This window comes from Mytilus californianus, unplaced genomic scaffold (genome assembly GCF_021869535.1).
Source record: "Mytilus californianus isolate M0D057914Y unplaced genomic scaffold, xbMytCali1.0.p SCAF_5, whole genome shotgun sequence".
Lineage (NCBI taxonomy): Eukaryota > Metazoa > Mollusca > Bivalvia > Mytilida > Mytilidae > Mytilus > Mytilus californianus.
Window position 1 is genome coordinate 99,693,053 of NW_026262701.1, and position 15,830 is coordinate 99,708,882.

Here is a 15,830-nt window from a genome sequence, read left to right on the forward strand (position 1 = left end):
CTTAGGAAATTTAGTTCTGAAAAGGTATGGTTGTTTTTTACTATACATAAAGGGTGGTTCTGAGGAGGTACCGACATAAAGTTTACTTAGGAAATTTAGTTCTGAAAAGGTATGGTTGTTTTTTACTATACATAAAGGGTGGTTCTGAGGAGGTACCGACATTTCGTTTACTTAAAAATGTAGTTCTGACAAGATTTGGTTGTTTTAACTGTAAATAAAGATTGGTTCTGAGGAGGTACCAACATAAAATTTACTTAGAAAATTTAGTTCAGACCAGGTATTGTTTTTGTTTTTACTGTAAATAACGATCAGTTCTGAGGAGTAACCGACATAAAATCAACTTAAGAAATTTGTATCTGACAAGGTATTGTTGTTTTTACTTTAAATAAAGATTGGTTCTGAAGCAGTACCAACATAAAGTTTACTTATAAAACTTAGTTTTGACCAGGTATTGTTGTTTTTAATGTAAATAAAGGATTATTGTTTTTACTGTAAATTAAGGTTGGTTCTGAGGAGGTACCGACATTCAGTTTACCAAGAAAATTTAGTTCTGGCCAAGTATTGTTGTTTTACTGTACATGAAGGTTGGTTCTCAGGAGATACCAACATAAAGTATAAAGTACTTATAAAATTTAGTTCTGACCAGATATTGTTGTTTTTACTGTAAATAACGGTTGGTTCTGAGGAGGTACCGACACTCAGTTTACTTCGAAAATTTAGTTCTGACAAGGTATTGTTGTTTTTACTGTAAATTAACGGTTGGTTCTGAGGAGGTACCGACACTCAGTTTACTTCGAAAATTTAGTTCTGACAAGGTATTGTTGTTTTTACTGTAAATTAACGGTTGGTTCTGAGGAGGTACCGACACTCAGTTTACTTCGAAAATTTAGTTCTGACAAGGTATTGTTGTTTTTACTGTAAATTAACGGTTGGTTCTGAGGAGGTACCGACATAAAGTTTACTTAGAAAATTTAGTTCTGACCAGATGTTGTTGTTTTTATTGTGAATAACGGTTGGTTCTGAGGAGGTACCGACATAAAGTTTACTTAGAAAATTTAGTTCTGACCAGATGTTGTTGTTTTTATTGTGAATAACGGTTGGTTCTGAGGAGGTAACGACATAAAGTTTATTTAAGAAATTTGGTTCTAAGAAGGTATGGTTGTTTTTACTGTATATAATGTCTCATTACATCTTCAAATGTCCAAATTATAATGAAATTCGAAGGTATACTATCAATAACGTGACAGTCTCTTATATTAACCTTAAGATTATCTTATATGGGGACAGTTTAAAGTCTGATGAGGACAAAAGGCAAATATTTCATAAAATTTCTTAATATATAAATAAAACAAACGTTTTGGAAGTTGACCTTGTATATGTTTTATTCTTGTGATCCGTTTATTTGGCAATCACCAATGGCAGTTAACAGGGTTTAAGAACATCAGTTGTTCGACTTCCTAATCAAATGCGTTTTGTTAAAATATACTTTTTCACTCATTTGGTCTTTTGGAAAATGTTGTTTGTGCTGTATTTAGACCCCTCTACCAAGAAATTTGTTTTGCATGCACACGTATAAAAATTGCGGTTTTTATCCAACGCAATCATAGGTTTGAACGTTGTTTTCAATTTAGACTTGTTTTATTAGTTATATATAGTATAATGTCAAATCGAGTGGACTGTCCGTAATCGACTATAATCAGACATGTGTGGTGGTTCCAGTGACTATTTAACTGCTTCGTTGTTTTTAGTTTTGTTTTTTTGGGGGGATATTTATTAAAATTTATCATATGTTACCTTAAACTGAATGTACTGTTGGCTAGTCACATTGTTTGTTAAATAGATGTATTTTGTTCAGGAGACGGATTCATTAAAGTTTTTACAAACTTGTTTCCGAATCCCATATCTGAATTTTATGTAAAATTGTAAGTACTTCATTGTTATAATTTTTCATTAATAAATACTGTTTAAACTAATCTACCGGTTGGGGTACGGTTACTCTGGAGCAATATGAATACAGCCAAAAATTTATAAATCGATAGTGGGTTCGCTTCCGTCAATCCTAATGTGTTAAAATTTAATTAGTATTTACATTATGATCGGTTCTCATAAATTTCTGTGATGATACTAAATAATGACGAACGGACAGACGTACTATGTTATACCATAATATGTATTGACGGGTGTAAAAAAAAAATAGCAGAAGTAAAACACTAATCATATAATATAAGGTCCAGTATTAAAGTTCATTCTACCATTCAATTTCAATCTCCTTCTTATGCGTTTTTAGCACTTTAAGATTCTTTTATAAGCATAACTTATCGAACAGTTTCTTGATAAGTTCACATAAATTTGAGTGATGATACTAAATGTCGACGAACGGACGGACGTACTATGTTATACCATAATATGTATTTGACGGGTGTAAAAACAAAAACCTAGTAGAAGAAAAGCACTTATCTTATAATACTTGGTCCAATATTAAAGTTCATTCTACCATTCAATTTCAATCTCCTTCATATGCGTTTTCCCCTAGCACTTTAATGTTCTTTTATAAGCATAATTTATCGAACAGTTTCTTGATCAACGGTTAAACCTTTGATCAAGGCATTTTAAATGCTTCCACTTATTTCAGAAGCTTGTAAATCAGTCATAAATTTTGCTACATTAACGACAAGATAGCTTTTTATAACTCGTTGGTTTCCTTCAGTTTATTCAAATGTCCTTGTAGTAATTTCTTACTCATTATTATGCCATGTCTATATATGCGTCCGCACTTTTCCTATATGTCCATCTTCAGTTTGTTTTAAATCTTGTATAGGTATGTGGTAACTTTCTATACGCTCTATAACTCGTAATGGTATGTATGCCGTTGCTCGTTTATCCGTTAGTTCATTATTTTCACACAAGGACTATTTTCTAAATGTCCTCAAATATATACTATAATTCGCTATATTATAGATTCACATTTATAGATTTTAACAAATTGTTGGCGTATTTTGCGAAAATATGACCAAATTGTAAATGCCTAAAGATGCACCAAAACAGTAATATTGATAGTTTTGCGTTGTTATTAAAAGATTGGAATATCGTATTTAACCAAGCCAAAAATTATTTGGACGGTAATTCTATATGGTCTTTCAGATGCAAATTTATTAATTTTTTGTTAACGATATTTTTTATGCAAAATTTCAAAAAAAAAAACACAAAAAAAACGAAAAATGTGCAATATTGTCTTCACCAGCAGCATTCATGTAACACTAAAAATAATTTCAATAATTATGTATATTCAAGTTTATGAAATAGACTCCTAATATAAATATTTGAATAGGTTTTAACAACTTTCTGATTTTGACACTGTTAGTAACATATACGAGGGAAATTTTCCCCACACCTTTATAATGACATTTGTGTGTATATAGGTTTGTGTGTGTGTCTTTTTAATAAAATTAACTTAAAATACTTGCACCGAGATTAATTTGGGAAATGAATAATAACTTTATTTGCTTATTTCACCTATACCACGACTGTCATTCGGTATATTGAGAAAAATGATCGTGAAAAATATCTAACGGTGGTCAAGCATTGCGATCGGATCGTGAATCAAATTATTTGTAATTCTACTTCAAAATCTATGAAAAATCTGCTGTACTTTCAAAACGCGGAACAAATCCGAAAAAAAATTGTGTCTGTCAAAATGATTCTTAATAATACTGTGCAATAAGATAAAGAAAATATGCAGTATTATATGAGAAAACACAAAAGGCGCAACACAAGTCTATGTGATTCATTAAGATCAAAACACGTTTTGTACCTATATTAAATGGTCACATTCCAATATATAATGATATATTTGAAACTGGATCTTTGGTGTGTCAGATAGTACAGTAAAATAAAAAGTGTTTTCCCCTTGAAACCGTTCATTTTGTTTTTGAAAACAGTGAATTTTGTTGCTTTTTCATCAAAATTGATCGTGAAAGACAGGGCAACGCATTATCTTGATCGTGAAAGACAGGGCGTGACTAGACGGACACAAGACGTTTGCGCTTTTTTACCTATAATAGTTTACCTGTAATCTTTAGGAAATTTACCAAAGTCATAGAAAGATGTTCACGTATTCTTTGAAAGTTCTTCCGAACAAACGACAAAATCAGAAAAAAATTATTCGGGTAAACCAGACATCTATACTACTAATGGAAGAGACCGATTTCATTGAGGCGCAACTCCTCTAAACCATACAAAGTCGGAAGTATTTGTGATATGACCTATAAATATAGTATTTTTACTTCCTAAATTTGTCTTTGAAACAATCTTTTTTTCCACAGAAAACGCCAATTTTTGAGAACATATCCAAATTCGGAGACCGTTATTGATTCGTGTCTTATACGCTTTCGCGCATGCTCAGTCGACGTACTGCCCGCAGAATTTAACTTTGGTGGCATGTACCAGTTTTGGTGTACCAGAACATGTGTCCCACGCAGAAATTTTGTTATAGTTAAGCAATATACAATGAGGTATATAATTGCATCATGTGGACTGAAAAAATAAATGAATGTAAATTCTAGGCTATTATATTACATAAGTAAGTAGTTGCATACACAGGTTGGGGATTTCCTTCACATATGGGTCCAATCAGAAGTCGAAATTGTGGTCTCCTCACTTGACGGCATCCAATCAAAGTGGGGAAAAAAATTCAGTTTTATGTAAACAAAATATCTTGAGATTTCGATGGTAAGGATAGGTGCGGACAAGGCTGTAATTCATTGAACATCATTTATCTCTTGATTTTTGCCTAAAATTCTTGTCTGCTATTAGCAGGATTCTGAAGGTGAGGATTAGATTTGTATCAGAGCATCACAATTTTTGCCTTATTTGCAATGCATTTATAAATTTTAAAATCTCCATGCTGGACAGACACCCAAATTTAAAGGTTTTCTATATATTCACATAAGCACGCACTCATCTTAGTTACTCGAAACCATACATTTTATTTGAAAAAATTACAGCATTCCAGGCCCTTTTGTTTTCCACATAATAATTAACAAGTTCCGGGTAGAATCCAATAGTATATGTCACAAAATTACCTGATCCCTGTTACCTTATCTGTACGTTCCGCCTTTTTCAGGCGCACAACCAAACGGTGTCAATGATTCAGGATTTGCTATAAAGGCGGGTAATAATTGTACTGTTTTGACTAAGTGCCGAATTGACCATGTCGTCCCTTTCTTATCATTTCATTCCCCAGTCTCATCAATCCCTCGATTATTGTCAAAACTGAAACACGTTGTTTTTCTACTTGGAAGTTTTATCCACCACTAGAGTAAGTTAACCTTTTATATTTGTGCTCATTTTTTATATCGTTGTGCATATTGTTTAATTATACATTTTATGCAACTTCATATTTGATTATTGGTGTTCAGTTACACACGACATGAGTAAATATTGCCGCTGTGAATATACAGTACTGTTTGTATTTTTTATGTATGCATTTCCCCCTTAAATTCCATTCATTATTTGTCAATCCCACATGTTCGGATTTATTTTTGTGTTTTATTGATGTAGACAAGGGTCACGCTCGAATTTTCTAGAAATACAGTCCCGCACAGTCTTAACGTGTGTAAATTTTATATCGTGCGTGGTATGAAGAGTACAGTCAATGACAAATGCAACCTTTCAATCTTCTTGCATATTTAGATACGTGTGTGCAATCTTTTTCTGATATATTTATGTTGTATTTCGAAGTGTAGTGTACAAGAGTTACTTGTATTGAACTGTATAACCATTTTCTTTGTGAATGTACTACTATTTGACATTTATTGTATAAGTGTTGCCTTAATAGTATGCTTATGATTGTTATTTTGTACTTTCAGTTTTTCACCCTCTCCGGGGGTCTGTATACCAATAAACTGTTGATCTCTCAACGACTTATCAGTACAGTGAAAAATCTACATTATAGACATAAACCCAAGATAGATTCAACATGTCACAGTCAGAATCCGTTTCTGAAAGAGAGTTAAGAACTTCTAGAACACTTACATCTGATGGAGATCACCTTTTCCAACAGTCCAATGAACGACATCAATACATTATTAGAACTATTAAGAGAGATATCGACGCTATTATACTAGACGTAGAAGATAATCCAGTGGTGGACCTCTCCACAGCGTCGACGTACAGAGATGAAATTTCAAAACTATCAGAAAAGTTTGAAAAAGAAGCTAACACATATTTTGATTTCTTAAAATCATATAGGACAAAAGTAAGTGAAATCGAGCATGCATCATTTAAAGTGTCATTCTATGCGTTAAAGGCCAAAATATCCGTCGTCAAACAACATCTTAGTGAATTGCTACCTAGTAGATCCAAACAAGATAGTGAACGAACTCTTAAAAGTCGTAGCTCCCATCATAGTTCCCGTCATACTGGGTCAACAAGAAACTCGTCACTTAGTGCTCAATCAGAGATTCTTAAACAAACTGTGAAACTGGAAACCGCAAAGACACGACTTAAATATGCCAAAGAGGAGGCAGAACTGTTGCACCGCGAAGCTACACTCAAAGCAGAGAGAAACGTCCTCTCTATGAAGCGAGAAGTCGACGAAGCTGAGTCGGGATTGCAAGCCGTTAAGAAGGCTTTGAATTATGATCCTAATGACTATGGTGAAAGTTATGAACCACCAATAATTGCTAATCCGGTAGTTCAGTATGCCGATGTAGACAGGATATCTGAAAGAAAGTACCGTAGTTCTAAAGTACCAGATACACATAACATTACAGAACGACGTACAGTAGAATTTGTGGAGCAACAGCGCTCACAGCATGCTTCTCATTTGACCGAAAATGACTTTCAAGCAAACAGTGTTAACATTCCTGTTCATTCTTTAGGACCATTGAATCCAATAGCACGACCTTTTGTTCCGACCCAGAGGAACGAAGCACAAGAATTGGCCAAGTTTATGGTAAAGAAAGACTTGATTACATCTAGGCTCATATCATTTGATGACCAACCTTCACATTACTCATCTTGGAAAATTAGTTTTCAACACATAATGACCGAGTTAGATACAAATCCTTTGGAACAGTTGGACCTTCTAATAAAGTATTTGGGACCAAGCTCAAAACAGCATGCTCAGAACATTAGATGTACTAATGCCAATAATCCGGATACTGCAGTGCGGCTTATATGGGAACGCTTAGATGCTAGATTCGGTAGTCCAGAGATGATAGAGTCGTCACTTCACTCACGTATAGTTAACTTCCCGAAACTTTCAAACAATAACCGAAAGGAACTCTACGAGTTAGCGGACTTAGCTGCTGAGATCGAGTCTATTCGCAAAGATGAAAAGTTTGCCACCACATTCGCTTACTTTGATTCGTCTCTAGGTGTGAATCGTTTTGTAACCAGATTACCTTACAGTATTCAAGAAAAATGGACTACTACTGCCAATGGTTATAAATCAAAAAACCATGGAGCATATCCGCCATTCTCCTTCTTTGTGCCATTCTTGCAAAACATTGCTAAAGTGCGTAATGACCCTGGATTTTTATATGACAATCAAGACACCAAACCGACCACATCTAGACAAACGAGAGTACAAAATCGTTTTCGAAGTCCTGCGCAAGTTTCAAGCATTAAAACCGACATTGGACACAGTGTTAATAGACCACCTATTCAGAAGCAAAATGAGGACGTGTGTCCCCTCCATGGAACTAATCATACACTTAACACGTGCCGTGGTTTCCGTGCTAAACCATTGTCAGAGAGACTTGATTTAATTAAGCAGAAAGGTTTGTGTTTCAAGTGTTGCGGACCTAAGAGACATTTCCGTGACAAGTGTAAAGAGGATGTCAAATGCAGTGTGTGTTGTTCTCGTGACCATCCGTCAGCCTTACATGTAGATATTACAGCCGAACCCCAGAAAAAGCACGAGGAGGAGAATTCTAAGGAACAGATTAGCAGCAAATGCACCAAAATATGTGACTCGATACACAATACCAGTAAATCATGTGCTAAGATAGTACTCGCCAAAGTATATCACTCTGATAGACCAGATCATTTCAAAACTGTTTACTGTGTGATCGATGACCAAAGTAACAGGACTTTAGCAACGTCAGATTTCTTGTACTTCTTCCGAGAAAACGACACTGAAACCGAATATGTACTTGCTTCTTGTGCAGGAAGGTTTGTTACTAGTGGACAAAGAGCTCCCGGATACGTGTTAGCATCGCTTGACGGATCATTCTGTCTTAACGTACCTGAAATAATCGAATGTAATGACATTCCAAACAATCGGGAGGAAATACCCTCATCTGTTGTAGCTTCAAGTTATCTGCACATGATGGACATAGCAAGTTGTATTCCTGACATTGACAATCAGTCTGAAATACAGATGTTAATAGGCCGTGACCTTATTAGAGCACACCATGTTATTGAACACCGTGTAGGAGCTGACGAAGTACCGTATGCACAGCGTTTACCTTTAGGATGGGTTATTGTAGGCAATGTATGTCTTGGTAGATTTCATGGACAAAAAGTAGTTAATGTAAACAGAACTGTAATCCTAGGCAACGGACGACCTACTTTATTGTCTCCGTGTGATAGCGAGATGTCAGTTAAACTAGACCCAATCTTCGACAAGACTAAACTAGACGAAAAGGAAGGTGTGTCAATAGAGGATCAAACCTTTTTGAATATAATGTCATCGGGATTCTTCAAACAAGATGATGGACACTGGATCGCTCCACTACCTTTTAAACCCAACAAACCTTCTTTAGAAAACAACAAACAAATTGCAGAGCGTAGAGCTAAATCGTTTGATATGAATTTACGTTGCAACTCCGTAAAGCGCACACAAGTGTTAGATTTTATGCAGAAACTGTTTGATCGAGAACATGCCCAGATAGCACCCAAACTATCGCCAGGTACTGAGTGCTGGTACTTGCCTATGTTCGCAGTGTATCATCCGAGGAAATCAGAGAGTGTAAGAGTAGTTTTTGACTCTTCTGCAAAACATCATGGACTATCTTTGAACGACGTCTTGTTGAAAGGTCCAGACATTTATAACAGCCTTCTTGGAATATTACTCCGTTTTAGGAAAGAGGCTTACGCCGTTACCGTTGATATCGAACAAATGTTTCATAACTTCAGAGTCATAGATGAACATAGACGTTTCTTGCGCTTCCTGTGGCACAAGGACAACGATTTTGAAAAACCACTTACAGAATATCAGATGTTAGTACACGTCTTCGGAAACAGTCCGTCCCCAGCAGTGGCTACGTATGGTCTGAGACGAACTGTCCAACGCGCTGAACTTGATGTGAAAGACTTTGTTAGCAACGACTTTTACGTAGATGATGGACTTACCTCTTGTGCAACTCCAGAGGGAGTTATTGATCTTGTTCAAAGAACTAAGAAAACTTTATACGAAAACGGTAGACTTAGATTGCATAAAGTTGCATCTAACAGCAGGTTAGTGCTAGAAGCATTTCATTCAGATGACCTTGCCAAAAATCTCAAGGACCTTGACCTTGGATCGGCAGATCTCCCGATGCAGAGAAGCTTAGGTCTCTCATGGGACACAGAACTGGACGAGTTTACCTTTAGTGTGTCTTCCAACATCAAGCCATTTACACGCCGCGGAGTTCTTTCAACAATCAACAGTCTGTATGACCCAATTGGCTTTGCTGCACCAGTTATCATTAGAGGCAAATTACTCATGCGTAAAATGCTCTCATCTTCATCTAATATTGATTGGGATGATCCACTTCCAGAATTACTGAATCAGCAATGGGAATCGTGGGTACATTCATTGAGCGAACTTGAAAATTTGTGTATATCTAGAAAGTACAATGGACCTTCATTCGCCAATAGTGTTAAACGGGAGGTTCACATATTCTCAGACGCTTCTAAAGATGCAATCGCAGCTGTCGCATATATTAAATTGTATAGTGCAAACACTGTTAACATTAGCTTTCTTTTCGGGAAAGCCAAAGTTGCCCCGTCTCACGGACACACAATCCCCCGTCTGGAACTGTGTGCTGCAGTCTTAGCAGCAGAGCTTTCCGACATTATTCGAGATCAATTAGAAATCAACCCAGATGATTTTTATTATTATACAGACAGTCGTGTAGTACTTGGATATCTGACAAACGAAACAAGACGCTTCTACATATATGTTGGTAACAGAGTCAGTCGAATTCGTTCTTCATGTCAACCTAATCAGTGGTCTCATGTGTCTACCAATGAAAACCCAGCTGATTTGGCTACTAGGTCCATCAGCACGATAGATCTTCCAGAGAGCCTTTGGATAAAGGGCCCCGACATGCTCTTGACTAACAACAAACAGGATGAACACGATCACTTACTAGTAGATCCAGAAAATGACAAAGAAATTCGTCCATCAGTTAGCTGTAAGAAAACAGAACTCCAAATCGAATGCAATGAAACTTCATTAGGATGTAGTAGATTCGACAGGTTTTCTCAATGGACACGTCTCGTTAGAAGCATTGCCTTTATAAAATCGGTAATTCGTAAGAAACTGCACCAAGACGGAGTTATTTCGCCCGATCTGCTAAGAGACTCTGAAAACTTAATACTACGTTCAGTTCAGCAGGATGCCTTTTCCCACGAGATTAAGTTGCTTCAAGAAGGTAAAAGCATAACATCAAAAAGCCAGTTGGCTCAGCTGTCTCCTATACTAGGTTCAGATGGACTCGTACGAGTAGGAGGAAGGCTCAAACACGCTCCTGTAAATGATTCATTAGACATGTCGCACCATCCTGTGATCCTTCCAAAGAACCACCATGTTTCGTCACTTATTATTCATCATTTTCATGAAAGTATACACCATCAAGGCCGACAGTTGACGGAAGGGGCCATCCGTGCCGGAGGCTATTGGATTATTAGTGCAAAACGTTCTATTTCAACTCTCATCAACAAGTGCATAATTTGTAAGAAGCTCAGAGGAAAACTTGAATGGCAACAAATGTCCGATCTCCCAACAGATCGACTTAGCCCATGTCCACCATTCTCTTATGTCGGCGTGGACACATTCGGTCCATGGTCCGTCGTATTTCGTAAAACTAGAGGAGGCTCAGCCAACCAGAAACGTTGGGCGTTACTGTTTACATGCATGACCACACGCGCTGTGCATATCGAAGTGATAGAAGACATGTCAACCTCGTCTTTCATCAACGCTATGAGACGCGTAATTGCAGTTAGAGGTCCCATCATACAATTTCGTTCTGATCGAGGAACTAATTTCATTGGAGCAACATCAGAGCTCAATATTGACCCTGAATTTGTCGAAAAAGGACCAATCAAGGAATTCTTACTGAAATCCGGAACTACCTGGAAATTCAATCCACCATATGCACATCATATGGGCGGCTCATGGGAGAGACTTATCGGTGTTTCTCGTCGGATACTCGACGGCTTGTTATTGGAAAACAAAAGTAGGACAATTACACACGAAGTGCTTGTTACTCTCATGGCTGAAGTTATGGCCATCATAAACAATAGACCGTTACTACCAGTTTCGACTGATCCAGAGTGTCCCAGTATTTTGAGTCCGTCGTCACTTCTTACGATGAAAACTTCACCAGACGTGAAACCGTTTCCTTTATTCGGTCCAAAGGATATGTTGAAAGCTCAATGGAAATGCGCACAAGGATTAGCAGAAGAGTTTTGGCGTAGATGGAAATCCGAATATCTTCATGAACTTCAGATTCGTACAAAGTGGCAAACTGACCGTCGTAATCTACAAGTTGGTGACTTAATTCTCATGAAAGATCAGGTGCGCCACGTAATTCATGGCCCGTAGGACTTGTGGACAGGGTATTTCAAAGCTCGGATGGCAAAATTCGTAAAGTGGAAGTCGCCATAGTCAAAGACGGAAAGCGCACAACTTATTTCAGACCAATTACCGAATTGGTTACCCTCCTTGAAGCTGACTGACTATAATATTGACATTGTGTTTTATTCAATCACATTTAATACACGAACAATTAGTATAACATTGTTAGGGAAACACATGTTAATTTGTCATATGACATTATCTTTTAATTTTGAAAATGTAGTGATTTCATAAAGAAATCAGAGGAGGAGTGTACTGTTTTGACTAAGTGCCGAATTGACCATGTCGTCCCTTTCTTATCATTTCATTCCCCAGTCTCATCAATCCCTCGATTATTGTCAAAACTGAAACACGTTGTTTTTCTACTTGGAAGTTTTATCCACCACTAGAGTAAGTTAACCTTTTATATTTGTGCTCATTTTTTATATCGTTGTGCATATTGTTTAATTATACATTTTATGCAACTTCATATTTGATTATTGGTGTTCAGTTACACACGACATGAGTAAATATTGCCGCTGTGAATATACAGTACTGTTTGTATTTTTTATGTATGCATTTCCCCCTTAAATTCCATTCATTATTTGTCAATCCCACATGTTCGGATTTATTTTTGTGTTTTATTGATGTAGACAAGGGTCACGCTCGAATTTTCTAGAAATACAGTCCCGCACAGTCTTAACGTGTGTAAATTTTATATCGTGCGTGGTATGAAGAGTACAGTCAATGACAAATGCAACCTTTCAATCTTCTTGCATATTTAGATACGTGTGTGCAATCTTTTTCTGATATATTTATGTTGTATTTCGAAGTGTAGTGTACAAGAGTTACTTGTATTGAACTGTATAACCATTTTCTTTGTGAATGTACTACTATTTGACATTTATTGTATAAGTGTTGCCTTAATAGTATGCTTATGATTGTTAGTTTGTACTTTCAGTTTTTCACCCTCTCCGGGGGTCTGTATACCAATAAACTGTTGATCTCTCAACGACTTATCAGTACAATAATCATACCTGAACTTCGTCATTATACAAGGAATAACTGTGCACCTTATAATCAGCGTGACTTTACCAAATGACAATACGAATTCTAAAAATCCAGGCTAAAAATAAGGCGTAGGTTCTTTATTTCAGTCACGGACCCGCGATGTCGCGGGTATGGTCTAGTATTATAAAAAAAAATATAGTTTCTTGGTAAACGATAGAGAAAACGAAACTTTTATAGATGGAACATTTGAATTTTGAGCGAAAATTTTCAATTAGCTTTCTAATTATTTTAGTAGTGGATTTAGAATTTGAAACTATATTCCTATTGTGTCCAGTCTGTTGCATGAATAGTCCGAGGAAATGTACTAGAGGTAAAGAGGAGGGTTGAGATCTCACAAAACATGTTTAACCTTGCCGCATTTGTGCGTCTGTCCCAAGTCAGGAGCCTCTAGCCTTTGTTAGTCTTGTATGTTTTTTTTTTAATTTTAGTTCATTTATATGTTTTGGAGTTTGTTGTGACGTTCATTTTCATTGAACTAGTACACATTTTGTTTAGGGGTCAGCTAAAGCCCGCCGGGTGTAGGATTTTCTCGCTGTGTTGAAGACCCATGGGTGACCTTCGGCTGTGTTTTGCTCTTTGGTCGGTTTGTTGTCTCTTTGACACATTCCCCATTTTCATTCTCAATTTCATCATAGTTTATCTAAGCTTAATTCAATTTTATGAAGACCGAAATTGTATTTTTAAATCACCCGCTGTACATGTTCACTTTTAGAAAGAGTCATGTTTATTAAAAGGAATTTACTCGCATCCATCCTCCCGGAGCGTTGTCGTTTTCATCTGACACAAGTATGATGGTGAGAGGTTGATGCTTTTAGCTGTATATAAATATATGAATATTTTGTGTTTTTTTGTGTTTTTTTTTTTATGTTATGTTGATAAAGCACAAATGTCCTAATGAAAAAGCGCAGATGTCCTTTTTAAAAAAGCGCAAATGCCCTAAAAATTAAAGTGCAAACGTTCCGCACCGGACCAGACTTAATAATAAGAGAAAAATATTTCTCTTACCAATTGATAAACTTGCAACTAGTTGAAGCGTGTAACTATTTTTTGTTTTTTTATTTCAACACTTTTCCTTAAAAGTTATTAAAATAACTTAAAACGTGTGAAGATAAGTAGATTTACATGATGAAAGAACCTTCAGGAGCGAAAATTTTCGAAAAGTAAAAGAATATATGTATCTATAATGCTTAATGTATCGGCCCTTGAACTATACAGGGGCGGATCCAGGATTTTGGAAAGGGGGGGGGGGGGCGAATTATGTTAAGTTTGCCGAGCGAAGCTAGGCGAAAAATATTTTGGACCTTTTTTTGGCTAAAAAACATAAAATAAGTGTAAAATGCACTTTTTAAACGGTTCCTGACGTGGGGCATGTATATTTTATACTAGTAGTTAAAGGTTGGACATTTTTGATGCCGTATTCTCCCCATTTATTGTCTATTATAAAATGATTGGATCCAAACGGCTATGTACTAATATATTTGATGTGGGACTTGTCAGTAAAAAATGGACATGGAAAATACTCGTTTGTTGTATGTTTAGTTAGCATAACTTCACAGATTTCTTGTTGTAAACAAGATATACGCCGGGCTATTCAATGACATTTACAATACGACCGACACAGTTAACAAAGACAAACAAGCAATTGTTATCCAAATGTTTGGTTGAAATGTTTCACCCAACAAGGGAAGTGAGGGGTTCCAAATCAACCCAAGGCTACGAATGAGTCTAAAATGACAACGAATTTATGAATGACGGTTGACACATGGCGACATAAAGGCCATACTCAGCAGGCAGGTTGCAGTCGGGCCTTGAAAAAAGTATTCAATATATCAGTTCGGCGAAACAGACATTCCGGTAAGATATGGGATTTACATGCAAACCCCCGGCCCCAAAAAAATTACGCCCGTTTTTTAGCTCACCTGGCCCGAAGGGCCAAGTGAGCTTTTCTCATCACTTGGCGTCCGTCGTCCGTCGTCCGGCGTCGTCCGTCGTCGTCCGGCGTCGGCGTAAACTTTTTACATTTTGAACTTCTTCTAGAGAACCACTGAATGGAATGAAACCAAACATGGCATGAATGTTCCTTATGAGGTGCTGACCAAGTGTTGTTACTTTGTAGCCGATCCATCATCCAAGATGGCCGCAAGCGGGGGACTTAGTTTAACATAGGACCCTATGGGAAATGCATACAAATGACTTCTTTTAGAGAACCACTGAATGGAATGAAACCAAACATGGCATGAATGTTCCTTATGAGGTGCTTACCAAGTGTTGTTACTTTGTAGCCGATCCATCATCCAAGATGGCCGCCAGCGGGGGACTTAGTTTAACATAGGACCCTATGGGAAATGCATACAAATGACTTCTTTTAGAGAACCACTAAATGGAATAAAACCAAACATGGCATGAATGTTCCTTATGAGGTGCTGACCAAGTGTTGTTACTTTGTAGCCGATCCATCATCCAAGATGGCCGCCAGCGGGTGACTTAGTTTAACATAGGACCCTATGGGAAATGCATACAAATGTCATCTTTTAGAGAACCACTGAATGGAATGAAACCAAACATGGCATGAATGTTCCTTATGATGTGCTCACCAAGTGTTGTTACTTTGTAGCCGATCCATCATCCAAGATGGCCGCCAGCGGGGGACTTAGTTTAACATAGGACCCTATGGGAAATACATACAAATGTCTTCTTTTAGAGAACCACTGAATGGAATGAAACCAAACATGGCATGAATGTTCCTTATGAGGTGCTGACCAAGTGTTGTTACTTTGCAGTCGGTCCATCATCCAAGATGGCCGACAGCAGGGGATTTAGTTTAACAAAGGACCTATGGGAAATACATACAAATGTCTTCTTTTAGAGAACCACTGAATGGAATGAAACCAAACATGGCATGAATGTTCCTTATGAGATGCTGACCAAG

General features: G+C 36.9%; 1 protein-coding gene and 2 long non-coding RNA genes across 3 annotated transcripts in view; 2 read left to right on the forward strand and 1 right to left on the reverse strand.

The window, feature by feature from the left end:
* LOC127702121 (short transient receptor potential channel 7-like) overlaps positions 1-15,830 on the reverse strand; it is a 92,194-nt gene that overhangs the window by 20,369 nt on the left and 55,995 nt on the right. The gene's annotated exons all lie outside the window — the stretch shown is intronic.
* On the forward strand, positions 5,185-5,918 carry LOC127702191 (uncharacterized). The gene is made up of 2 exons (XR_007982310.1): positions 5,185-5,317; positions 5,868-5,918. It is a non-coding gene; the product is annotated as an uncharacterized LOC127702191 (long non-coding RNA).
* Positions 11,968-12,842, forward strand: LOC127702193 (uncharacterized). The gene is made up of 2 exons (XR_007982312.1): positions 11,968-12,241; positions 12,792-12,842. It is a non-coding gene; the product is annotated as an uncharacterized LOC127702193 (long non-coding RNA).